Raw genomic sequence first — 10,142 nt, 5'->3', positions numbered from 1 at the left:
AAACACTTGCACCACTAAGAAAAAGATAACATAGAACCATTCAGACAAATGAAATTTACTAGTCCAAGCTTCAAAGAAGTGTCAAAAACTCGTGATTCCATTCAAAAAAAAAAAAAAAAAAAAAAAAAAAAAAAAAAAACCAAAACGACAACAACAAAAAACCAAAAATCCTCTCGAAGCCGGCCGAGTCTCGCGGAATTACCGGAGCACTTCTTTACCCAGAATTCGCAGCGGTGTGGAAGAGCCCATAAACTCAGTATGATGGGGGAGAAGAAGCCCAGGTTGCGGGATGAGTGTCCTGAAATGCGTTGGAAGTTCTCGTGGTCTGTGTCTGCCTCTACCTCTCCTTTGTGAGCTATGGTATATTCTGACTTCGTTAGCCTGGGAGAAAGGAAGGCGGGACCTTTTCACTACAGTGAGCGTGGATGTTACCTGTGTTTGTGCAGCTACAGCAACCGCGGAGTGGCCAGATAAAGAAGCTAGGACTTTTTTCTTTTCTTTTTTTCTGCAAAAGATGTGTTTGGAGAAAGTGGCGGTCTGGTGTTGCAGATTACGGTAGGGCTGCGTTGTGCAGAATGTTGTGAATTGAGCCTCAGGGACCGCACGTTTTTCGGCAGGGCGGTTGCCGCAGGAGTGTGGGCTTTCGGAAAGCAGCATCCTGTTGCGGCGCCTCCACGAGGAGTCCGCCAACCTGAAAAGCTGGGTAGGTTGGGGACGCCTGCCTGTAGCTGGGAATACGCAGGGGCGCTATCGGCTGACGGATTGTAATGGGACCACGAGGAAGTCACGCGACTGTTGTGATGAGAACGAGTAATAGGAAGTGCCGTCAGAAGCGATAACTGACGATATTTATACCTGATCTGATTACAGTCGCTCAAGCCTCAACAGAGTAGTTGAAGGTTATTGCCAGATTCAACTCCCGATTCTTTTTCTTCATCTTTCAGATGTTGGCCTCAGTGCAGAATATTGGAGATGAGAACAGCATCCCACCGTGAAGTCGGGTGCGTTTAATATGTGACTTTGGGGGATGGAGACGTAGGTCAGCGTTAAGAGGTTTGCACACTGGAGGCCTTGGGTTTGATTTCTGGCAGCCTAAGAGCGTGACTTAGCTGTAATTTAGTTACCTGAGATGTAATGAAGTGGATGTTTTAGTTGTAGTTTAAACTTTATACCAGTGTCTTTGCAGTGATTGTTGTAGAAACTAATAGAAACGGGAGATGGCTGCTTAAGCTACAGTCATAGCATAGAACAGCCTTACGTATGCTTTTTTTGTTCAGATGTAGTTATGTAATATAAGAGCTTGCCTGGGATGCAAGGGGCCCTGGGATCAGTCCCCAGTATAGCAAGAGCACATACATGTGTTCATATATACACACACATTATACATGTATGAACTAATTTGCAGAAATGGGCTGTCAAGGGGGTCATTTTGAGGATATACCTGTAGTACTGAGGATAGAACCCCCAGGAACTTGGTGCTGAGCTACATTTTCCACTTGTACTTTGTTCTCAGATAATGTCCGTGTCTCCAGTTGAAGGAGTACTGGACAGTGATGAGGTGTGTTGAGTGCTCTGATGATCCCACTAATAACAGGAAGTGCCATCAAAAGCGATAACTGACGAAAGTGCACCAGATGCTGTTGTTGCTCAGGATTAAGTTGGTCTGAACTGCGACAACCTTTCTACATTTATGCAGGTTGCAGAGTGGCAGAAGATGCCAGCAGCTTAGTGTTACAGATGTCTTGAGTCACCTGTAAGGCCTGTGCACAGAGATGCCACCTACCACTTCTGCTCAGAGCCTGTGGAGTGTTGGCCTTTGGTCATGTAAGCTTTTATTTTTTTATGTATTTGGTACAGGGTCTCACTATGCAGGTCGCACTCCATAGTGATACTCCTGTTTTCAGCCTCCCCAGCACTGGGATCGCTGGGTATTGTGGCCTGCTCAGTGATCTTGGAGTCGGAGCCTACACAGCATGTGCCAGGGGATTGAACCCTGGTCCATGCACTTGTCTAAGCAGGTCCTTGCCTTGATCTTTATTGACGGGATATCCTTCAGGTACTGCCTAGTTCATGGGGCAGTGGAACCGAGAAGAATGTGTAGGCAGAAAGCAATTCCTTCCCCTTTTTCTTGGGTATTTAATTTAGAGCAAATAAATGATCTTTTCTGCCCTGAAATATAGCTTTCCTCATTCATGAGAAATAAAAGGTTTGTGTGCTGGTCTACAAAGGAGAGCAGTTGATGCTTGAAAAATTTTTTTAACCAATTTTTCATGCTTGTATCTGTTAATCTGAACAGCTAATTGGAAGGTATTATGCAATAAGCAACCATTGTTGAATTCCTATTTGGTGAAGTTCTGTATCGTTTCTATTTTGTTGTTGTTACTTTTTTTTGGTATAAAATACTTATTTTATTGAGTTTTTTTAATTCGCTACATCTCTCCATCATATTACAATTGAACCATTAAACTTGTAGCTTCATCAACATTAACTGGTTCATTTTCATGATGCGGTTGATGAATCAGTTCTTTCTGCTGAGGTTCAAGAGTCACCCTGTTTGAGAACTGCATGTTCCTTCTGAGTGTTTACAAAAGTATTATTCATTTTGCCCACTTTTTCATTCACAATGTTTATCTTCTTTTTTTTTTTGGCAGAACCAGGGATTGAACTCAGGCCCTTGCCCTTGCCAGGGAAGCGCTTATTCCACTGAGCCATCTCCCCGGCCACAATGTTTATCTTCTTAAGATTAGTGGTAACTGTTTTGCTTTGTTATTGGACTTAAAAGGTTTTTTTGGCTGGCTATGTGAAATACATTCTTGGACTTCTGCCCTCTTAATTTATTCTTGGCCATTATCTTTGATATCCTTCTGCTGCCGCTGAAGCTCCAGGGGACAGCATCTGCTTTTGTTACTATTTTGTATTCTCTTTATTTTTTAGCTTTGTGGTACCAGGGATTGAACTCAGGATCTTGCACTTGCCAGCAAGTGTTTATTCTACTGAGATATCTCCCCAGCCCTTGTATTCCCTTTAGATAATTGAAAAATGGGTTGTGACTTTGAAGATGCACTATTACGTAGGGATTGAAACATTCAGGAGATTATGTGGGGTTTGTAGATTTAGTAATTGACAAAAGTGCCCCTTCTGTAAGGCTCTAAGGGACAGTACTAAAAGAATGGTCTTACAACACTTGTAGATGTGGACGCTCTCATGCATTTCCTGCTCTGGAGTCCTGTCCTGTGTCCCCAGGTTTGGGGACCACTGGAGTGCAGTTCTATAGCTGGCAGCAGTGCAGCCCAGGAAGAGGTAAGCACAGTGATTTATCTTGGAGGACTAAGCTTCAGCTGCTTGTCAGAATTGGTTTTGAGGATATCGAGTGATGAAATCACCAAAACTAGCTGGAATTACCGGCAGATTGGTAGTGGTGAACCTACGGTTTTCTGAAGGTATCCTTTATGATTTGAATGACTGCTTGTGGGAGCAGGCAATGGGACTGATACTTAGTTTCTTTGCAGGCAGAGGGCTGCAAGCTGCCGTTGATTCTGTTTGACAATCTCTGTGACTGGAACGTTTGCTACAGAAGAAACAAGCTGCTTCCCTCCTGTATCAGAGGCCTTCTCAAGAGAACTGATGTATCTGGCAATTTTTTTCTAGGTCAAGCATGCAGCGTTGGGTGGTGGTAATTAACCTACCCAATAAACAGGAGCTTCTGTGTCTTAGGATAAATATATACTTGCAGATGTTATTGCCTACTGTTACAATAAAGGATGGCTTTGGTGTTGATTCTTAGAAATATTTGAAATTTTGACTGTTCTAGGTGTGAAAGGAAGTTTGTAAAGTAGTCAGTCTTGCTGTTTTAACTATAGACTTCAGGGGCAGAAATTGTGAGGTGCTTCAGGCATCTATACTTGATCCCAGTCTCTGATGCCTTTATTCTTTTATGGCGTGAGTGATGTGTCTCTCATATATTTAGTACAATGTGAGGACATTTCAATCCCCCCCCCTTTTTTGTCTTAGGAATTGAACACAGCACCTCACAATTGTTGGGCAAGTACTTCACTACTAAAGTACATAGTTCTTTTGTTGCCTTTCTAATGTGGAATATTGTGGCTGGAGGCTAGAGGCCACTTGTTAGTATTATTTTTTTGGGGGGTACTGATTTTGATGATATTAATGCAATGTATTCCTTTTTTTTTCTGTGAGGTTTTGGTTGACATAGTCATAATGTAACTTCAGAATGGTTTCAAGTTTTGCTGGAGTAGGGATTGTGTCTACAAGGGCTTTAAATAAATTGATAGGGCTGAAACGTTTGCTGAGTTGAGCTGGAGCCCTTAGAGCACCAACAGATAACTGGCCAACAGTGTTTGCTCACCTTTAGGGTCCTGGGTTTTTAAGAGCCTACTCTAGTGGGTTTTAGGCATGAATAATTTCATGAAGTAAGTGGAAAACGAATCTTTTTTTTTTTTTTTTTTTTTTTTTTTTTTTAACTCAAGCTTCAAGTAACAGCCACCTTTAATAATTTGAGTTTTATTTAGGAATTGTCGCTACCAACACTAATGTCTTGGATGTATGTCAGTCGCATGCTTTATGAATTTTAAACCCATATTACATACCAATCACATAACACAACAGTTTTTATTAATACCAAAGAACATGATCTTTATTTTACCATATCATATCTGGATTTATATACTTGTACACTAAACACCCACTATATAGTAGGTGGTTTTGGAAGTCCCTTTTGTCCATTTAAATGTTTAGATTCATTATATTTTATTGAACTTAGTCAAATGTGACTGTAAATGAATATAAACCAAATAATTTTTTTAGCAATTCTATTACCTAACAGGAAAAATCATTTCTCCATTTTTTTTTTCTAATTTGTTTCTAGCATTAGAATAAATGTATTTTACTTCAGAGGGAAAAGATTCTCTAACCTTTTTCATATGTACTGCTTTTATTGATCGGACAGTTTACAGGGCCTGTACCACTTTCAGACATGAGTATAAATTGTCAGCATTTTCTGTGATCATTTCATCCGGACAGTGGTAACTTCCCAGCATGCTATCCACTTGCTCCTTTAACGTGTCTTTAATAGGCCTTTCTTATCTTTGTGGCCAAAGACTAGGAGAGCTAATTTTGATCTGAGAACTGAGTTTATAAATACACTAATTGAACACTAGCAATTTTTGCTTGGTACTTGAGAATATTTACAATATTGCACTCTTTCTCCTAGGCTACCCCATTTTGCTCCATTCATGTCACTCTTTATGTGTATCTGATGTTGAGAAGATTTTAAATAAACATTTGTCACTTTTTCCAAGCGTCCTTGTGGAAGTGACATCTTTAAACTCTGCATGGCAATCTCTGAAGCACTGCCATGATGTGCCTAGGGAAGATAAGGCAACCTGGAAATCCAGCTACTTCCTTAAGATCATCCAACTTTTGGATGATTATCCAAAATGCTTCATTGTGGGAGCAGACATTGGCTCTGTGAGATGAAGCAGATTCAAAGGTCCCTCTGAGGGAAGATTGTGGTGCTGCTGGGCAAAAATACCATGATGCACAAGGCCATCTGAGGACAAATGGAAAACATCCCTGCCCTGGACAAACTGTTGCCTCATACCCAGAGTAATATGGGCTATGTGTTCACCAAGGAGGACCTTACTGGGATCAGGGGTATGCTGCTGGCCAATAAGCTGCCAGCTGGGGCCAGGGAGCGAGCTCAGCAGCATAAGCACCTGCCTGGCAAGTGCAGGGTCCTGAGTTGGACCCCCAGGACCGGAAAGATAAAAAACAACAGCCTTCTGCCCGAGCAGGTGCCTTTGCACCATGTGAAGTCATCTGAGCCAGCCCAGAACCCAGGTCTGGGGCCTGAGAAGACCTTCCAGGATCTGGCATCACCACTAAAATCTCCAGGGGCACTACTGAAATCCTGAGCAGTGTGCAGCTGATTAAGAGAATCCAAAGTGGGAGCCAGCAAGGCCACCCTCCTGAACATGTTGAACATCTCCCCATTCCCCTTTGGGCTGATCCTTCAGCAAGGATTTGACAGTGACGGCATCTACAAACCTCAAGTGCTTGACATGACAGAGGAAACTTCATTCTTGCTTTCTGGAGGGTGTCTGCAATGTTGCCCGTGTCTGCAGACTGGTTGCCCAACTGTTGCATCAGTGCCCCATTCTATCACCAGTGAATGCAAGAGAATCCTGGCTTTGTCTGTGGCACTGATAACACCTTCCCACTTGCTGCAAAGCTGAGGCCTTCTTGGTTGATCCCTCTGCATTTGTGGCTGCTGCTCCTGCTGCTGCAGTTACTCCAGCCAGCATTGAAGCCAAGGAAGTGTAGGAAGAGTCATGAAGATAAGGGATTTGGTCTCTTTGACTGATCACCAAAAGGCAAACTACTTAGCCTGTTTGATTGGCAAAGCCAGGAATAGAGAGAATTCTCTTTTGTATTTTTAGGGATAATTCACTTTAAAAAAGGAAAATAAACTTATATTGTCAAACTTCTCTGGCAATCTTGCATTTCATTGGGCAAAGCCCTAGAAGGTCAGGTGTATATTTTGAGGTGTCTCCAGATGTCCCAGGACCTGCAAGATTCCTTGTCTTAAATTTAGGATATTTAGGATATCTTGTGCTGTCAGTGACACCTTTGGGGCTGAGCTGAATTCCCCAAAGCAGTACTGCTAGTGAGCAGGTAGGGGCTGGGACAGTCAGGTGCTACCTGAGCCTTACAGTAAGGACAGTGACATTTCTCCTCTTTGCCTTTCTGGGCTACTGGCACTGCCCTGTGATGGATGCTTCTGCAGTCTCTTATTTACAAGGCAAGAACTCAGTGGGGCTGTTCAAAAGCTTCCAGGAAGATGCTGATTCCCTCGTAAGTGGCTGCTCTTCTGCAGACTGACTTCATACACCTAACCTGTTTCACTTCCAGCTCTGTCCCCTCCACTTTCATTTCAGGCCAGGACAGCACAGCATGGTCCCAAGCTCTACCCACGGGGCTCAAGTGGGCAAGGCCTGATGTAGACCATCTAACATGGGACATTTTTTTAAATTTATTTTTTTAATTTTTTAGGGAAGGGTCTACAGGGTGTTCAGGGTCTCACTACTAGATCAGACTTGTAGTGACCTGCCTGTTTACAGCCTCCCAAAGCTGAGTTTACAGGCACGTGCCACCATGCCCAGTCAATTGCCTACTGTGTGCACAGGTGGCAGGACCAGCACGGCAGGCCCAGGGATCCCAGGCCCTTGTGCCTGCTTGCTGGCACCTTAATCTGCTGAGCTATTTGGCCAGCCCTTCCTTTCCTTTCCTTTTTTTTTTGGAGGGTGGTAGTGTATTGTGCTATACTTCCAGACCATTATTACTACTGCTGTTGCTACTCATTTTCTTTAGTTTTTTTTTTTTTTTTTTTTTTTTTTCTTTTCAGGTCTCACTAGGTTGCTAAATTGCCTGGGATGACCTTAAACTAGGGATCTACCAGCCTCAGCCTCCCAGAGTGCTGGGCTTCCAACTCTGTACAGAAACACATGCAGTTAAACATATATGACATGTATGTAGCATCTCTGGGTCCCAAACACCATGAAAGGCAGGACAAGGTAGCCATCCAAACTTCCTACAGTTTGTGGTTGTACCCACAGAACATAAATATCACTCCGTCCATTCTGGAAAGGTGAGTTTCAACACCTCTCTGTGAGGAGTGAGCTGTGTCAGAGTCCAAATCCCAAACACCTGCCCAATAATTAAGTGTTGTTCTAAATCATCCTACAATTAGAAATAAAATGAGGCTTTTCCAGTCTGTGCAGGTGTGACAGTGTGCAGGCTCCCCAGACAGAAGTGCCCGGTCACAGAGTGAGGCACACCGTCAACAGACACTTCTGTACTGCAGCATGATAAGCAAGATGCCAGGCGAGGGCCCCGCGGGGTGCTGAACTGGTACAGGAGGCAGCCTTTTCAGGAGGAAAGTGAGACACAAGCCCCTGGGATGATGGGAGGATGTGCTATTTTGAATGAAGGGAACATGGAGGGGCTGAGGCTGGGCCCCACAGCCCTGAAACAGACAGTACCTGTCTCCCTAGGTGCAGTGACCCACATCTGGACACTGGGCACACTTGGAGTCAAGTGGGGCTGCCCAGACACCCTGTGTTTGTGATATGCCGAGATAACAGGCAGGCAGGCATTGACTTGAAGCAGATGCCTCTTGTCCCATCTCCTAAAAACACCCAATTGGGGACTACCATGTCAAAGCAAGAGTTCAGCCAGGCACGGTGGCCTACACCTGTACTCCCAGCATGAAGCTGAGGTAGGATGATGGTAAGTTACAGCCCAGCCTGGTCAATTTAATAACTTGGTGAGATCCTGTCTCAAAATATAAAAGGGTTAAAGGGGATGAGGACATAGGTGAGTGTCACAGTGCCTGCCTCACAAACACAAGGTCCTAACTTTGAGTCCCAGTACAAAAGGTGGTTGGATTTGAGGAGCGAGATGTGGTCATATATGTGAGTAATCTCAGCACTTGGGAGTCTGAGGCGGAGTTTGAGGGCAATCTGGGTGAGGACACTGAATTCAAAACCAGCCTATACTACAGAGAGGCCCCACCAGCTCCCCTCACAAAGGAAGAGTCTGGAGAGTTAGTGCTGTATAAAGGTCTTGGGTTCAATCTCAGTACTGCTTCAAGAACAGTAAGGCATGAGGCCTCCAAATGCATCTTCTTGCTTGCTTTTTTTCTTTTTCTTTTTCTTTTCTTTTTTTTTTTTTTTTTTTTTTTGGAACTGGGGATTGAACTCAGGCCCTCGTGCTTGCTGGGCAAGCGCTTATTCCACAGAGCTATCTCCCCAGCCCCCCTGGAAATATGGAATGCTTCACGAATTTGCATGTCATCCTTGCACAGGGAACGTGCTAATCTTCTCTGTATCAGTCCAATTCTTAGTATATGTGCTGCTGAAGTGAGCACACATCTTTCTGGAGAGCAAAGTGGAAACTTAACTGAGGAACTGCTTTACAGAATGAGAGCTTTTTCTGGTGCCTTTCTCTGGAGCTTATTTCTCTTGCACCTCTAAGCTCACTGTGACCTGCCTGACATCAGAATATATCCTCCTTGGAGAAATGAATGAATATATCCCTTCAGGCCCACATACCAGGGTATTTCAAGAACATCACCATTTTCCAAAGAACGACCAATAAATGTACATAGAGGGCATGGGTACACAGGCCTGTCATTGCATCACTCTGGGAGGCTGAGACAGTTTCTGGGATTGATATATTTATTTATTTATTTGGCAGAACTGGGGATTGAACTCAGATCCTTGTGTTTACCAGGGAAGCACTTATCCTACTGAGCCATCTCACCGGCCCCAATAAGGATTTTTTTTTTTTTTTTGCTCTGAAAAAAAAAACCTTCAGGGCAGGTTTGGCTGGCTGGACTTGTGGGGATCGAACTACAGCAACCTGAGGCTGACAGCTTTGTGCAAGCAGTCACTTAAAGAACTGAGCTAGGGCCAGGCCCCCTGAGACAGAGTTTCTGAACAGAAAGTTTGAGCCTACTCTGGGCAACTGAGTAGCTCAGGGAGACCATGTCTTAAAATAGGTATGTAAAGGACTAGGCATGTACATTAGTGTGAAGGTCCTAGATTCAATCCCCATTACTGCCACAAAACAAAAGAAAATACTCCTTTAAACCAAACAACAGCAACAATAAAACCCTAAACTGTATTATCTTTAAAACAAGATTTTTAAACTGTCCTAATGAACATAGTAGGAGATAAAAAGAAGAACCAGAGAATGATGTGGCACATGCCTGTAATCCCAGCACTTGGGAGGCCAAGGCAGAAAGATCACCAAGTTCAATATTAGCCTAGTCAACTTCAGGAGAGTGTATTTCCAAAAAAAGTGCTGGCGATGTAGCTCAGTGATGTAAGCACCTGCCTAGCATGTACAAGGCCCTGGTTTCAACCCATAGTACCTAAAAATGAAAATTTAAAAAAATGTATAAAAGAGAGGAGAAAAAAGCTTTCAGTTAACATTCTGAAACAGGTATGCTGATGCATGTGTGTAATTTCAGAGCTCTGAGATGCTAAACAGATAATTATAATTCAAGCCTATCACAGGGAAATTTAGTGACTTAGATAGACCCTGTCTCAAAGTTAAAT

At 43.4% G+C, this 10,142-nt stretch overlaps 1 long non-coding RNA gene and 4 other non-coding genes across 7 annotated transcripts; 4 read left to right on the top strand and 1 right to left on the bottom strand.

Annotated features, from left to right (window-relative positions):
- The first annotated feature begins 428 nt into the window (after positions 1-428).
- On the top strand, positions 429-5,789 carry LOC111812356. 3 transcript variants are annotated; one of them, XR_002817866.1, is made up of 6 exons: positions 429-703; positions 945-1,001; positions 1,514-1,558; positions 1,697-1,824; positions 3,191-3,626; positions 5,231-5,789. It is a non-coding gene; the product is annotated as an uncharacterized LOC111812356 (long non-coding RNA). The 3 variants fall into 3 exon arrangements; XR_002817865.1 differs by lacking the exon at positions 1,514-1,558 and having other exon boundaries at positions 5,319-5,789; XR_002817864.1 differs by lacking the exon at positions 1,514-1,558.
- LOC111812384 lies at positions 794-866 on the top strand. The gene has a single exon (XR_002817893.1). It is a non-coding gene; the product is annotated as a small nucleolar RNA SNORD49 (small nucleolar RNA).
- Positions 1,569-1,643, top strand: LOC111812387. The gene has a single exon (XR_002817896.1). It is a non-coding gene; the product is annotated as a small nucleolar RNA SNORD49 (small nucleolar RNA).
- LOC111812393 lies at positions 3,369-3,440 on the top strand. Its single transcript, XR_002817901.1, has one exon. It is a non-coding gene; the product is annotated as a small nucleolar RNA SNORD65 (small nucleolar RNA).
- Positions 5,790-8,839: 3,050 nt separating the features above from the next.
- LOC111812380 lies at positions 8,840-8,947 on the bottom strand. The gene has a single exon (XR_002817890.1). It is a non-coding gene; the product is annotated as a U6 spliceosomal RNA (small nuclear RNA).
- Positions 8,948-10,142: the final 1,195 nt, after the last annotated feature.

Source organism: Octodon degus, unplaced genomic scaffold (genome assembly GCF_000260255.1).
Source record: "Octodon degus isolate 3935 unplaced genomic scaffold, OctDeg1.0 scaffold00122, whole genome shotgun sequence".
NCBI classification, from domain to species: Eukaryota; Metazoa; Chordata; class Mammalia; order Rodentia; family Octodontidae; genus Octodon; species Octodon degus.
Note: the sequence above shows the minus strand (reverse complement) of the source record. Positions and strands in the feature narration are given on the sequence as shown.